At 41.2% G+C, this 16,345-nt stretch overlaps 1 long non-coding RNA gene, 1 other non-coding gene and 1 pseudogene across 2 annotated transcripts in view; 2 read left to right on the top strand and 1 right to left on the bottom strand.

Moving 5' to 3' along the window:
* The window catches only part of LOC139438033 (uncharacterized), a 37,045-nt gene extending 26,932 nt beyond the window's left edge, over nucleotides 1-10,113 (top strand). The window contains exon 3 of the long non-coding RNA XR_011647899.1: nucleotides 10,025-10,113. This is a non-coding gene — a long non-coding RNA (uncharacterized lncRNA). The remainder of the gene's footprint in view (nucleotides 1-10,024) is intronic.
* On the top strand, nucleotides 7,074-7,591 carry LOC101416501 (translationally-controlled tumor protein pseudogene; annotated as a pseudogene).
* Nucleotides 10,114-15,305: 5,192 nt separating the features above from the next.
* LOC111766528 (U4 spliceosomal RNA) lies at nucleotides 15,306-15,446 on the bottom strand. Its single transcript, XR_002798559.1, has one exon. It is a non-coding gene; the product is annotated as a U4 spliceosomal RNA (small nuclear RNA).
* Nucleotides 15,447-16,345: the final 899 nt, after the last annotated feature.

Below are 16,345 nucleotides of genomic sequence, written 5' to 3' on the forward strand. Positions count from 1 at the left end.
ATTAAGCGCAAGAGGGTGACAGGCACACAGGCAAAATGGCACTACAGTCTGCCAGACTGCCTCTGTCCCACTGTTCTCAAAGCTCTCAGACCAGGAGGCTAGAGTGTCTACAACTTCTTCCCTGTCTAGGAGGTGATAAGAAAAACTGCCTTCCAGACAAGCTCGAAGTCCCCCTCCCACATGAGGTTGCTAGTGCCTTTGAACAAAGGGCATCATCCATGGGATCAGTGCCCACTTTTGCCGTGATGCTGGCATCACCGGCTCCTGGCTCCACAGAGCAGGCTAGTGTCCTACCACACCACACCCACAACCCCTCTGCTAAAGCTTGTGAATAGAATTGCTGGTCATAACTGGCTTGTTGGGAAGTCAAGTATTTGTAGTAGGGTCACAAATTCACACACTCTGCACTCAGATATGAACAACAAAAAAATGTAGCTTCTTTATTTCTCCACAACTTATCTGCACATCCACAGGAAACTGGGAAAAACCCTCAATTTGTCTCTTTCAGTTAAACTTAGCTCAATTTAAAAACTCAGACAATATCTTTATGTGAATGCTCAGTCTCTTTGGGTAGAACAATAAGTTTTTCCAATTTTCTCTCCATCTCCTTGTTCTCCTTCAAAATGGCATCAGTGTTTATTGGAGTCTGTAGGGCGTAGATGACCCTATGGCAATAGAAGTGGTATTATCTGGATCTTCATTGACTTGCAGTAGATTTGCTAGATTTTCTGTTCCCTGGACTGGTGACCACTGAAGTGTAGTTATTCTGATCTGGCCTTTTGAGGTGAACTAGTATCTTTCTCTAGAATATGTGGAGTTGGCCATCTCAAAGTTCCTCGATCAGCTACCTTTTTTTTAAAAAAAAAGACTTATTTATTTATTTATTCATTCATTCATTCCTTCCTTCATTCACTCATTCATTTATTTTTATCCCTCCTCCCCCAAATGGTTCTTTTGTCTGTCTACTCATTGATTGCTTGCTTTCTCCAGGAGGCACAGGGATCTGAACCCTGGATCTCCCGTATGGGAGGTGAGTTCCCAATGGCCTGAGCCACATCTACTCCTTACTTTTTGTTTTGACCAGAGCCCTCTGCTGTACCTTTGTGTTCTCAAAGCCTCTGTGTATCATCAGAGTACATAGGACTTGCTGAATCACCTGCACGCCCAGGCCATGTGGGCCTGGGAGTGATGACTTCGGTTCATCTATCAACCCTCCTCCTACCACCTCTTCACTATCACTCCTTGCCAAGACTCTGGCCTCTAACCTTCTACCTTCTTCCTTGTCTTCCTTAATTCTTCCACAATCCTTAGACACTGGAAGGGGCAGTCTTTAGGAAATTTATTCCTCCATGTAGTATCTCCCTTTGAGGCCAAAGAAATTTGCTACATGACCTTGCTTTCATAGGAGGAAAGGATACTACTCTGAACTTAAGAAAAAAACAGTGTGATTAGATCCCTTGCCCCGACCCCTTGCCCCATCTTAGTTCTTGATACACCTTGAATCTGAATTTAGAAAATCATTTCTGGACAAAGCTTAACTTTAAGTTTTTCTGTGGAATTAATACAAAATCTAATCAAAGCAGCAAAGGTCAGATATTACTTTGTTGTTCTAGAGTTATGCCTGTCCAATATGGTAGCCACTAGCCTCAAGTGGCTTTTTAACTTTAAATTTAAAGTAAGTAAAATTAATTAAAATTTTAAAATTTGGATTCTCAGTCATATCTACCTACGTTTCAAGTTCTCAGTGGCCATATGTGGCTAATAGCTACAATATTAGACAGTCAAGAACATTTAGGGAAACGGACTTTGGCCCAGTGGTTAGGGCATCCGTCTACCATATGGGAGGTCCGCGGTTCAAACCCCGGGCCTCCTTGACCCGTGTAGAGCTGGCCATGCGCAGTGCTGATGCGCGCAAGGAGTGCCGCGCCACGCAAGGGTGTCCCCCGCGTGGGGGAGCCCCACGCGCAAGGAGTGCGCCCGTGAGGAGAGCCGCCCAGCGTGAAAAGAAAGAGCAGCCTGCCCGGGAATGGCGCCGCCCACACTTCCCGTGCCGCTGACAACAACAGAAGCGGACAAAGAAACAAGACGCAGCAAAAAACAGACACCAAGAACAGACAACCGGGGGGGGGGGGGGAATTAAATAAAATAAATAAAATCTTAAAAAAAAAAAAAAAAAAGAACATTTACATCATTGCAGAAATTTCTATTGTACAGCATTGTTCTAGGGAATATATACTCTTCTCCCTCTCCTGAAGCAATAAAATTCTTTATTTAGATGGGTAGGAAACTTCCTACAAGAATACATTTTACAGGATATGGCACTACATGTGAAAATATTTTTCTGAACAATTATTTCTAATGGTTATTGCTGTGTACTCCCAAGAAGCTGGGTTAGTCAATAAGCCCCACCCACTGCGCCAAGTGCTTGTAATATTCTGTTTCTCCTAAGACAGGAAAGGCTATGCAATTTGCAGAGCGCAGTGCAAAATGAAAATCTTATGATTTTATTCAAAATTATTAAAAATGTTAAGACAGCAACAGCAAAGCTTTAAACCTAGCCCAGGAGCCTGCTGCATGTGGGGCCCGGTGTGACTGCACAGGACTCACACCGTGAAGCTGGCCCTGTTCTAAGATAATTACATGCGGCGGAGAAATCAAGGGAGCTCTGTGGGCTCACTGGGGAATTGACTCACGAGTGCCAATGCCAGAGCCACAGTTGCACGAGCTCATATATTAACTCAGACAGCTGGCCAAGGAATGCCTGCAAGTAGAAGGAGTCACCCAGCCAGAAAGAAGTAACAGGAAATAAGGGCCCCAACATGCTGTATTGGAAAGTCTAATGCTGTTAGGTCTGGGCATGTCTCCCCATCAGCTGCTTCCAGCAGCATATCCAGCCATGGAAGGCTGAGACCTGTCAAAGCCATCATTTCAGATGTTGAAGGGCAGGGAAAAGGCAATGCATCAAGGAACTTCAGCACAGAGAATTATGTCATGTTTTCTTACCTGGACTCTGGGTTTGGACAGAGCACGGTGTCCAGTGCACAGGGGAGGATCTTACCTGCCTCAGTCGGAGACAAGGGGATTTGAGAAAGGCCAAAACAATAACCACTTAGAGCTTCAAAATGAATCATCAATGCAGAGGAGCAGGACAGAGAAAAAGAATCTACACGTAAATCAACTAAACAAACTGAGGAAACCAGACAAAAACAAAAAGATCTGAAATGGAAGGTGAGACTCAGTACCTGTAACCATGCTGTAAGATAAGCATAGTAACTCTCACAGCTTTTTAGAGTGTAACTATGGCTTAAAGACCGGTCTGGGAGAACATACTTTTAAAATATTAACATGAATTTGAACATTGTGATTCTCAAAACAGTTTTGTAAAGTGTGAAGTGCGAGGGTTGTATTTTCCATTTTACAAATAAAGGCAATAGGGAATTGATGAACTTTCTAAAGATCACAATGTTTGTGGCACAACCAGAATTAGAAGCTAGACTTTTTTTATTTCTGGTCCAATTATCTTTCTAGAACATCCCCCTGTTAATTCCTAAGCAATGACCCATCAATCAGCAAGAATGCTTGGCTCATCATTTCTTATTTGGAAACTCTCTAGAAACTATTTTGACATGAACATATCTACACACTGATCAAACAACCAAATTTTTAAACAACCTTATCCATAGTTTTGCAATGTCCTGCTATAATGCATAACATTCTGGGAAATAGGAATTACTTTTTTAAAAATTCACCTTTGGCATAAATTCCAGGTAGATCAAAGAGTTAAGGATACATAAAATGAAACTATAAAAGCACCATTAAAAAACTGAAGAATTATTTTTATTTTGGTATGAGAAAGTCTTTTCTAAGTTAGGAGGAGAAAAAAGAAGCCATAAATGTAAGAACTGTTATACCTACTTAGATAAAATTTTTAAAAATTTACTCGACATACGAAAGAGTTCAAAGACAAACAACAAATTAGGAACAAGGTTGCAACAAGAGATAATCAATGGGTCATTATCTAAATATATAAAAGCTTTTCAAATTAATATGAAAAATACCAACAATCCATTAGAAAAATAATTAAAGGACCATGAACAGGTAGTTAGCATAGGAATACAAATGACTCTTATGAGTGTCAAGAACAGATGCTTTTCACACTCATAATTAAAGAAATAAAAATTTAATAAAATTGGTAGTGATTACAAAGTTTGCTAATACACTGTATTATTTAGAGTATGCAGAAATAGACACATACATCATTGGTGGGATTAACCCCATTGTAAAGCTACTTGGAAATATCTATGTAAAGTGTAGGCATGCATAATCATTGAGTCAGCAATTCCACTTCTGGGAATTAATCCTACAGATTTACTTGCATCTGTGTGTAAAGTCCCAAAGTGCTAGGATCTTAACTGCAACAATTTTATGACAACCAAAGACTGTAAACAACATAATTGTCCCACAATAAGAGGGGACTATTTAATTAATTTTGATAATTCTGTACAATATAGTATCCTACAATTTTAAAGAAGCAAAGTCAGGTCTAGAAATATTTACAAGAAACAATCTCCATAACTCCACAAGAACTATGAGTACTAATAAATAGATTTTGATGGAAAGAAAAAATTAAGATATCTCCTACCAAAAAAAGTAATTTACAGAAAGTGTATATAATGTACTCCCTTTTGTGGTGTTGGGTGTTGGAGAGGAAACTCTTTGGTTTAGCAGATAGAGCTGATATAGACACCCAATTGGTATCTACACATAGAAATGCTGGTTAAAATCCACACACAAAAAAGTGTTTAAAATAAACAGCTGAGGGAAGCAGACTTGGCCCAATGGATAGGGCGTCCGTCTACCATATGGGAGGTCCGCAGTTCAAACCCCGGGCCTCCTTGACCCGTGTGGAGCTGGCCCATGCGCAGTGCTGATGCGTGCAAGGAATGCCTGCCACGCAGGTGTGTCCCCCGCGTAGGGGTATCCCCCGTGTAGGAGAGCCTTATGTGCAAGGAGTGCACCCAGCGCGAAAGAAACTGCAGCCTGCCCAAGAATGGTGCCGCACACAGGGAGAGCTGACACAAATAAGATGACGCAATGAAAAGAAACACAGATTCCTGGTGCCACTTGATGAGGATAGAAGCGGTCACAGAAGAACACCCAGCGAATGGACACAGAGAACAGACAACTGGGTTGGGGGGGAGGGGAGGGAGAGAAATAAATAAATAAATAAACAAACAAATAAATAAACCTTAAAAAAACAAAAGCAAAAGCAATAACTTGCTAAAGGTTCTAAAAAAATAAAATAAAATAAACAGCTGATATCAAAATAAAAGGATTTTAGAAAGAAAGAAAGAAAACAAAGCTACACTGGTTAAGTTTGTGTTGACCCCGTGATTCAGTTAGTAATGGCTCTTGCTCAGTGTTTTTTTCAGGTTATCTTGACTCTTGTGTGATCCCTGACCTTAGGGCAGACAAGGCCTGGCCCTGTGCCCAACTGGGGCTCCAGGACGCATTCTCTGCTCAAGTACAGAAGCTGGGGAAGGGAATAAAATAAAGCTCCTGAGATGCAGACCTTGGGGGTGCAAGAGATATCCTTAGAGGAAGATCTTTAAGAACAACCTCTGCTATGAGAAATAGAAAAATCCAAATTCCCAGGTTGGGAAAGCAATATGGAAGCCTGGGGTTTTACTTTTTTTCTTCGTATATGTTACCAGTTAAATTACTCAATTAACACAAGATAATAAATATAATAACAACACATTGGGAAGTGGATGTGGCTCAAGTGATTGGGCTCCCTTCTACCAAATGCCTCCTGGGGAAGGCAAGCTGGCTCACGCTGCAGAGAGCTGACAGCAGGTGCCTTGTAGAGCTGGTTCAGCAAGATGATGCAACAAAGGGCAATGCAGAGGAGAGACAGTGAGAGATGCAGCAGACCAGGGAGCTGAGGTGACTTAAGTGACTGAGCGCCTCTCCCCCACGTTGGAGGTCGCAGGATCAGTTCCCGGTGCCTCCTAAAGAGATGATGAGAAGAGAAGACAAGCAGACACAGAAGAAGGCACAGCAAATGGACACAGAGAGCAGACAGCAAGCACAGGCAGCAAGGGGTCAAGGAATAAATAAAAATTTAAAAATCTTTAAAAAAACAAAACAATAAATCCGCTTTGGTCAGTGGTTACACTGCCCCTGCCACCATTTTTGTTCATCCTCAGTCTTAAGGAGTTTGGGATGATGTCTGCTCTGAACGCTTCAGGCTGAGAAGGGACAGAGCTATCCTGGGGCAGAGGAATGGAACTGTTTTGCTTGCAATTGAAGACACTCGTTGATTTTGGGGTGGGGCTGGTCCATCCTCATTGTTTTGTTAGTTGTCCAGGGCAGGCCCAAAGAACTAGAGAGCAGGAGTTTCAGGGCTCAACCGGCATAGAAACAATAGGAAGACTTTAAGTCTCTGAGAAATATACTTAAAAGGTAAATTGAAAATTATAGGTTCAATAAAAGGAGTAGAAGAATCATGATTAGGGAATTTATAAATGAATATAAAGCTATGCTATATTTGGGAAATAGATTTACATATATTCCCAGCCTGGGCCCACAGAGGGGGTGTTGATTTCATGAGGCTGTGTGCCTTGCCTATGGTGTCCAGATGTCCCTAGGACCCTCAGGAGCACTTTTGTTTGAGGTTTTTTTTTTATTGTGGCAGTTTGTGAAGTCTGGCTGAGGCCTTCATAAGCATAACCTCCAATGACCTCCTGACTCACTTTGAAATCTCTTAGCCATGAAACTTCTATTTTATTTAATATTTCCCCCTTTTGGTCAAGGTCCTTCTCCAAATGCATCACTGATTAAGATATGGTAATAATCTCTCAGGGCCAAGGAGGCCCATCCTTGGGTGTCATGTCCCATGTCAGGGGGAAAGTACTGAGTTTATTTGCAGAGTTTGGCTTAGAAAAGGCCACACTTGAATGACAAGGAGATTTCCAGGAGGCAACTTTTAGGCATTAATTAATAATAATAACATTAATGGCTCTGAGCTCCTGCCACACCGCTGCCTCTGCCACCTCCCTCCAGCCACCATCATGATCATCTACTGGGACCTCATCAGCTATGATGAGATGTTCTCTGGCATTTACAAGATTTGGGACATCCTGGATGGGCTGTGCCTGGAGGTGGCAGAGAAGATGGTCAGTAGGACAGAGGGGAGCACTGATGACTCCCTCATTGGTGGAAATGCCTCCCCTGAAATCCCCAAGGGTTAAAGTACCAAAAGCACAGTCATCACTGGTGTAGATATTGTCATGAACCATCACTTGCAGGAAACCAGTTTCACAAAGAAGCTTACAAGAAGTACGTCAAAGATTACATGACATCAATCAAAGGCAAACTTAAAGAACAGACACAAGAAAGAGTAATATCTCTTATGACAGGGGCTGCAGAATAAATCCAGCACATCCTTGTTAATTTCAACAATTATCAGTTCTTTACTGGTGAAAACATGAATCCAGATGGTATGGTTGCTCTCCTGGACTACCGTGAGGATTGTGTGACCCCAGATATGATTTTCTTTAAAGATGGTTTAGAAATGGAGAAATGTTAATAAATTTGGCCATTGCTCTTTGGATCTATCACCTATTGTCATAACTGGCTACTGCTTTTCATCCATACCACACCAGGACTTAGACAGATGGACTGATGCCATCTTGAACTCATCATTCATTTTGATCCTGATTTATTTGGAGCAAAAGCATTGTTTTTAATAAAAACATGTCGGGAAACGGACTTTGGCCCAGTGGTTAGGGCGTCCATCTACCATATGGGAGGTCCACGGTTCAAACCCCGGGCCTCCTTGACCCGTGTGGAGCTGGCCATGCGCAGCGCTGATGTGCGCAAGGAGTGCCCTGCCACGCAGGGGTGTCCCCGCGTGGGGGAGCCCCACGCGCAAGGAGTGCGCCTGTGAGGAAAGCCACCCAGCGTGAAAAGAAAGAGCAGCTGCCCAGGAATGGCGCCGCCCACACTTCCCGTGCCGCTGAAGACAACAGAAGCGGACAAAGAAACAAGACGCAGCAAAAAGACACAGAGAACAGACAACCAGGGGAGGGGGGGAAATTAAATAAATAAATAAATCTTTAAAAAAATAAAAAATAAAAAAAATAAAATAAAAATATGTCATGTAGTTTGTCTAAAAATAAAAATGCATTTAAACTAAAAAAAAATTCATATATTAATTATTTTCATTATTATAGCAATAAGGTTTATAAGTGCAAGCCTTAAGATCAAGGGCTTAACTGACTGGCCTATTTTCTTTTTTTAAAGATTTATTTTTTATTTATTTCTCTCCCCTTTCCCCTAGTTGTCTGCTCTCTGTATCCATTTGCTGTTTATTCTTCTGTGACACTTCTATCCTTATCAGCGGCAGCGGGAATCTGTGTTTCTTTTCGTTGCGTCATCTTGTTGTGCCAGCTCTCCGTGTGTGCGGCACCATTCCTGGGCAGGCTGCACTTTCTTTCCCGCTGGGCGGCTCTCGTTACGGGGCGCACTCCTTGTGCGTGGGGCTCCCCTACACGGGGGACACCCCTGCGTGGCACCACACTCCTTGGGCGCATCAGCACTGCACGTGGGCCAGCTCCACACGGGTCAAGGAGGCCTGGGGTTTGAACCGCGGACCTCCCATGAGGTAGGCAGATGCCCTATCCATTGGGCCAAGTCCGTTTCCCCTGTTTTCTTTTATTAGGCAAGGTTTATATAATCCAGAACTGTTTGCCATCTGTTTGAGAAAGTAGCAGGACTTCCCCTGGAGAAAAGTTTAATATTTTGTTACCTATTGTGTGGATCTATCTATCCAGAAAACATGCCTATGGCAACCAGGATTACTTTATATCTCATAGAAGTATCTAGTTATATAACTTTCAAGATGTTTAAAAGATTCTGTCTATCGGGACACCTGACCGTGTCCCACCTTTACTTTCTTACCAAGGTTATAGTAATTGACAGAACATAATTTCTGTACTTGCCTTGCTTCTTATGTAAAGTTCTTCACATATACTTTCAGAGAAGCCTCAGACTGAAATAGTTATAATTGACAAGGAAATTTAGTTGTTTCTGTGGTGTGTAACATTTTTCTAAGAATAGGATATGCAACATTACCATTTTTTAAAAATGTTCAGTCTTTTATTTAAAAACTATAAAGTCACCAAAGTAAACAAAGCCATTCTATAACATCAACTGTTAGGTCTATATTTTATACTGCACATCTGAAGGACACAGAAGAAATGGTGGTGGGGAGATCTTCCACATTTTTGAATGCTAATAAAACAGGGAATAGGCAATTATAAATGGATACATTTCACACTGAGAGGAAAATGACAATTTAAGGAAGTAAGCAGTTTCTGAGCAGAAATGTATTACAGTATTAAGAATGGAAGAATAATACAATAAAATTCCACACTATATTAAAATAGAAAAAGCAGTGAAAAAAAATATCATACCTGCACATAATGCATATATATTACAGGAGAAAACCTGTATATAATCCCATGTATTTAAATCAATTTACAAATACAAAAAAATTCTGTCCAAGTGCTAAACTTACACATGACAAATATTTACAGTGGATATATATTAGTGAAAACCAAAAAATACCTTTACATCGTTTTTATTCTACTAAAGAACAAGCGATATATTATTTCCTACTCTTTCTGCCAGCGAAATGAGTTCTATAAAGTGTATAATATGAAAAGGGGGGGGGCAGAAAGAATCACAGTTCCACAAACTGTTTTGACTTTACAGCATCAATACCTGTGCAGACATACTTACACAAATTTAAAGAATATTTATCCACTGCATTGAATATAGTTCATATTTTGCTTTAAGTACATTTTCCCCCCCATATACCACCCCCATCAGCAACCTGAACAAGTGATGTATCTTTGTTATAGATCCTGAAAGAACATTCTTATATTTGTATTATTAACCACTATCCTTGGCTACCCCAGGATTCACTGTATTATACAATTCCATGTTTCATCCTCAGGTTTTCCTTCTAGCACAGATTCCCGTGCCAATGACAACAAGAGAAGCAGACAAAGAAGAACACACAGCAAATGGACACAGAAAGCAGACAACGGGGGGGTGGAGTGGGGGGGCGGGGTTGGGGGGGTAGGGGAGAGAAAGAAAGAAAGAAATCTTAAAAAAAAAAAAGTTATTGGCAAACTGGGACTAGGCTACAACCACATTATTTTGATAAAGATTTTTATCTAGTTCTGATAAAAACTGGATAGACTCATATCTTTCCCAAATAAAAGTATGGATAGGTGACCCAGAGCCAAGCTCTTTTTTTTTCGATCATATTGATATGTTTTGTATGCTCTTTATTCCTAAGAGTACTTCATGTTCAAGATGGTTGCTCCAATTCCAGCCTTCACATCTGCATTCCAGGCACTTACAGCAGGGATACTACTGCAATTTGCATATGTGACTTCTGTTTATATCCCCAAAACAGAACTAAATAATGTGGTCTCATTGGAAAGAAGGAGGCTGGGATTAGCAATGGTTTTCTTGATAGATGTAGATCCAGATAAAATTCCCAGTTGCTACTGACGAAGAAAGGGAGAACCAATTTTGGGGGAAGAACCAGGTATCTACATGCATCTACCAAAAAAACTAGAGAAAACATGATACTTAGTGTTAAAACATTAGAAGCATGCTCTTTGAGGTCGGGAACAAGTCAAGGGTGTTATCACACAGGCTATTATCACAGCTTCTTTCAATAATTGTAGAAGTCCTAGTCAATGCAAAACAACCCCACATTTTTAAAGAATAAAAAATAGAATGAAAGAAAATTGTTCGTATGTGTAGTTTATATGATTGTTTATGTAAACATATTTTCTATGTAGAAAATATAAGAGAATTTACAGGCAAATATTTAGGAAAAAATAAGAGAATTCAGCATTCTCTATACATGATCAGAATATGAGAGGAAAAATCAATTAGGAAAGATATATTACACATTATACATTTAAGACTAAATGTTAAACATATATCTAAGATCCCATTTTTAATACAGGCCTGCTAGGCAAAAAGCTAATGAAATATATGCAAGACCTGTTAAAAGAAAATTATAAAACATTACCTAAAAGATGCACCAGATAAATGAGTAAATCAACACATTGAGGGATGGAAACATTATAATTGTGTAAATCTGGTCCTTTTCCCCATGAATTTATAACAAATCTATTAATTCATTGTAATTCCAATCAGAATCACACCAAGGCTTTCAGGGAACTAAACAGTCTAAACTGTTTTGAACAGAGCCTAAGGTTCATGTGGAAGATTACAGGGACATAACCAGCAAATAAATTTTTGAAAAGAAAACTAAAGAGTGGGGATTTGCCCTACTAGGCTATTTATGAGGCTATAGCTAAATAATATGGTATTGGGACAAGGATATAAAATGTGCTGAAGATACAGAATAAAGACATAGATACTGAAATATACATATATAGAAACTTGGTATGGGACAAAAGTGGCTTTATATATCAATGGGGAGAAGTGACTGTTAGAAAAATGGCCACCTGCAGAGAAAAAGATTTCAATCCCCACCTCAGGCCATAACAACAAAAATCCCACATAGATTAAAAACCTGGGAAACGGACTTGGCCCAGTGGTTAGGGCGTCCGTCTACCACATGGGAGGTCCGCGGTTCAAACCCTGGGCCTCCTTGACCCGTGTGGAGCTGGCCCATGCGCAGTGCTGATGCGCGCAAGGAGTGCCCTGCCACGCAGGGGTGTCCCCCACGTAGGGGAGCCCCACGCACAAGGAGTGCGCCCGTGAGGAAAGCCGCCCAGCGTGAAAAGAAAGAGCAGCCTGCCCAGGAATGGCGCCGCCCACACTTCCCGTGCCGCTGACGACAACAGAAGCGGACAAAGAAACAAGACGCAGCAAATAGACACAGAGAACAGACAACGGGGGAGGGGGAGAATTAAATAAATAAATAAATCTTTTAAAAACAAAAACAAAAAAAACCTTACGTATATGGGGGGAGGGTGGACCTTAAAAGTTAAAAGGATAGGGAAGCAGAAGTGGCTCAAGCAGTTGAGTGCCCACCTACAATATGGGAGGTCCTGTGTTCAGTTCCTGGTGCTTCCTAAAGAAGATGAGCTGGCACAGCGAGTTGACACAACATAATGCAACAAAAAGACACAAAGAGTCTCTTATTGAGACACAGCAAGTGGGAGCAGAGGTGGCTCAAGCCATTGGGTGCCTCCCTCCTATATAGGAGGTCCTGGGTTTCGTTCCCAGTGTCTCCTGAAAAGATGATGAGCACACAACAAACAGACAGCAAATGCAAAACAACGAGGCAGGGGGGATGGGTGGAAAGGGAATAAATATAAATAAATCTTTTAAAAATATTAAAGGGATAATATAGGAGAATATCTTCATGACAGGTCTTAAGATTTCTTAAACAAAACACAAGAATCACAATAAATACCAGAATGATAATTTGAATACACTGTAATTTAAAATTTCCATTAGACAAAAGACACCATAGTACAGGGTTCTGTTTTGGAGTAATGGAGATGCTTTATATCTGGATAGTGGTGATAGTGATAACTGTAAAAAACACTGTGAATGTACTAAATACCACTGAATTCTTTGCTTTAAAATGATTAATTTATGCGAATTTCACCTCAGATTTTTTATTTTTAAAGACACCTAAAAACAGTGGAAATTCAAGTCACAGACTTGGACAAGTTAATTGTAATGCATATTACTGAGTATTAGTATTCAGAATTTTAAAAGATTCCTATAAATCAATAAGAAGAAACAAATAGTAAAATACAGAAAAATACTCAAAAATATCAATAGTTAATTATTAGAGAGAAATTATGGTCAAATAAAAAGGGAAAATGTAATCATTTTTTTAAAGATTTATTTATTTATTTAATCCCCCCCCCCGCCCCCGTTGCCCCCGTTGTCTGTTCTCTGTGTCCATTTGCTGCGTCTTGTTTCTTTGTCCGCTTCTGTTGTCATCAGCGGCACAGGAAGTGTGGGCGGCGCCATTCCTGGGCAGGCTGCACTTTCTTTCGCGCTGGGTGGCTCTCCTTACGGGTGCACTCCTTGCACGTGGGGCTCCCCTACGCGGGGGACTCCCCTGTGTGGCAGGGCACTCCTTGCGCGCATCAGCACTGCGCATGGGCCAGCTCCACACGGGTCAGGGAGGCCCGGGGTTTGAACTGCGGACCTCCCATGTGGTAGACGGATGCCCTAACCACTGGGCCAAGTCCGATTCCCGAAAATGTAATCTTTTGATAACAAAATAAAATGGAAACAACCTGAATGTTCAAAAATAGAGCTGTGGGGAAGTGGATTTGGCTCAATTGATAGAGCTTCTGCCTACCACATGGGAGGTCCAGGGTTCAAACCCAGGGCCTCGTGACCCATGTGATGAGCTGGCCCACGTGCAATGCTGCTGCACGCAAGGAGTGCCGTGCCATGCAGGGGTATCCCCCACGTAGGGGAGCCCCATGCACAAGGAGTGCACCCTGTAAGAAGAGCAACCCAGCGCAAAAAAAAGCAGGCTGCCCAGGTGTGGTGGCACACACATGGAGAGATGACGCAGCAAGATGACGCAACAAAAACAGACACAGATTCCTGGTGCCACTGACAAGAATACAAGCAAACACAGACAAACACACAGAGAACGGACACAGAGAGCAGACAACTGGGGGAGGAGGGAGACGGGAAAGGGGAGAGAAATAAAAAATAAATCTTTAAAAAAAAATAGAGCTGTGGATAAATGGTGCTAGAGTTATACAATGAAATATTAAATATGTATGTACTAAATACATAAAAGCCAGTCAGGAAGGATACATGCTAATTTCAGGATAGGGATTACCTGTGGGCAGAGAGGGACAGACTTAGGAAGGGGGAATTATGCTTAAAATTATCTGTAACGTTAAAACCAATCAAAACAAACAAAACCTAAAGTTATTATGGCAAGATGTCAACATTGGTTAAAGCTATTAAAAAACTGTGAGCTTGGCCGTATATACAGACTGATAAGGAATGATTTCCAAGACATATTGTTAAGGAAAAATGAAAGGTATAGAAGACTATTATCTGTGTTAAAAAAAAAAAAAATAGAGGGGGTCAGATTGTATTTTTGTTGAATATTTTTGAATGATACAAAGTAAATTGTGCAAGTGATGGTCTCTGGTGGTGGTGTGGGGGGGGCTGGGGTTAACAGTGGGAAAATGCACCATTTTCTAATACTGGGCTGTTTTTATCACTTGCACATATTTTTTCAAAAATCAAAGCAAAATTTTTAAATTAAAAGGTTTCCTACTCCAACAGCACACTTAGCCAAATTTATTGCTTTGAGGAATATTTTGTATAAAATATAGTGTATCAGGAAGCAGATTTGGCTCAACATATAGGGTGTCCGTCTACCACATGGGAGGTCCAGGATTCAAACCCAGGGCCTCCTGACCCATGTGATGAGCTGGCCCATGTGCAGTGCTGATGCACGCAAGGAGTGTGCCCCGTAAGGAGAGTCGCCCAGCACAAAAAAAGTGCAGCCTGCCCAGGTGTGGTGCCACACACAGGGAGAGCTGATGCAGCAAGATGACGCAACCAAAAGAGACACAGATTCCCAGTGCTGCTGACAAGAATCCAAGCAGACAAAGAAGAACACACAGTGAATGAACACAGAGAGCAGACAATGGGTAGGGGAAGAGAAATAAATAAAAAATAAATCTTTTAAAAATAAATAAATAAATAAATAAATAAAATATAGTGCATCCTATATATGCCATTTTCCCAGATGACTGATTTTCCCTAAGAGTTCTTGATAATAAGTTCCACACAGAAACATACACCCTGCCTGCTACATCTGCTTTAACTGTACATCTATTTATATGGGATGACGGATACTTTCCCTAATAAATCTTACCATTTCCTCTGCTAAGGAACTAAGTGCTGACTAAATGGTGATGACACATGAGAGTTATTCCTATGCTCCCCCCGCCCCCTGCCCACACACACACACTAAGATAAATCAGTGCAAGGAAGAGGTCTTCTGCTCTAAGCACTAACAGCTTTTCACACATCAGAAGGAGGTGTGGGGTGACAATGAATCCACAGTTTCCAGACTATCCTACCAGAGACAGTCTGAAGGCAGCTTGAGAGCAAAAGCAGGATTTGGAGTTCCTAGCCTCAAACCTCTCATTTCCATGAGCTAATCTACAATCAAGAGCCCTGATACTGCCAGGTCTAGAACTTAACTGCTTCAAACCTATCCTCTTTTTTTTCAGTCTCCATAGAGACTGTCAAAAATTGCCAATGCCGACTGTATTTCAAGTCCTCAAGGTGAGGTATTGGTAAAAGTTTTCAATTAGCAATAATTGCGCCTCGGATAAACCTCGTTGGCTACGATACTGCCACAGCACAAAGCTTGACCTATCCTCTTCTATTTTGCATTTTTAAAAAGTGTTAGGTTGTTTAAAGCCCGGTTACTTTCCTACAGCTTGCATTTTCTAAAGTTTTGGCCTAGGACCACTGTAGGGAACAAAGCAATCTAAAACAACTGCCTCTCACCGCCTCTGTCATCTCAAGCTTGACTCCTAGGACCTATGGCCACTTGGTGTAAGTGCAAGGTTCTCATTTATGCCACACTCCTGGAGACAGGGAGGCAGGGGAGAGACTCAGCGTAATGGGGGAAAGTGGAAAGGGGATCAGAGTCATCTCCTTTTCACAGCTTTCATTTCACAACTTCTTCCTTCCCATGCCTGCTGGTGAGCTCCCTCGCCTTGCCAAAAGACAGGTCAACTTCACTGCTTTTTATCCAAGTTGGCAGGGGTTGTGGCAACAGGGTGGTAATTCTGCCCGATGTTCCCAAGCTGCAGTTGGGACGTGTCCAATGGCAAAGTCACTCGGTAAACAATTCTCTGTTTTCCCTTTTCCTTGAGTTGGCTGGAATATCTCTAGGCCTAGTACCACCCACTCTTCAATTCAAGACAAACCCACAGAGCAGAAACAACACAGATCAACCAGTCTTAAAAGACTTTTTCTGGGTATGAAATACGATCTAGAAAATCATTGATATGCTATGTTATTCAATGCTAAGCCCTATGGATATCCTTTTAGATGGTTTGCTTATCTTTAATATTTAGTACTATTACTTGTACATTAGTTCAGTATTCAAAAACCTTACTAGATGTCTATTTTGTGCTTAGCTTTGTACCACCAGGGAAGGGGAGTGGTGGTGAACACATATTGTACAAAACATTACCTTACTTTTTTTTTTTTTTTAAAGATTTATTTATTTATTTAATTTCCCCCCCCTCCCCTGGTT

The sequence above is a fragment of the Dasypus novemcinctus genome, chromosome 3 (assembly GCF_030445035.2).
Source record: "Dasypus novemcinctus isolate mDasNov1 chromosome 3, mDasNov1.1.hap2, whole genome shotgun sequence".
NCBI classification, from domain to species: Eukaryota; Metazoa; Chordata; class Mammalia; order Cingulata; family Dasypodidae; genus Dasypus; species Dasypus novemcinctus.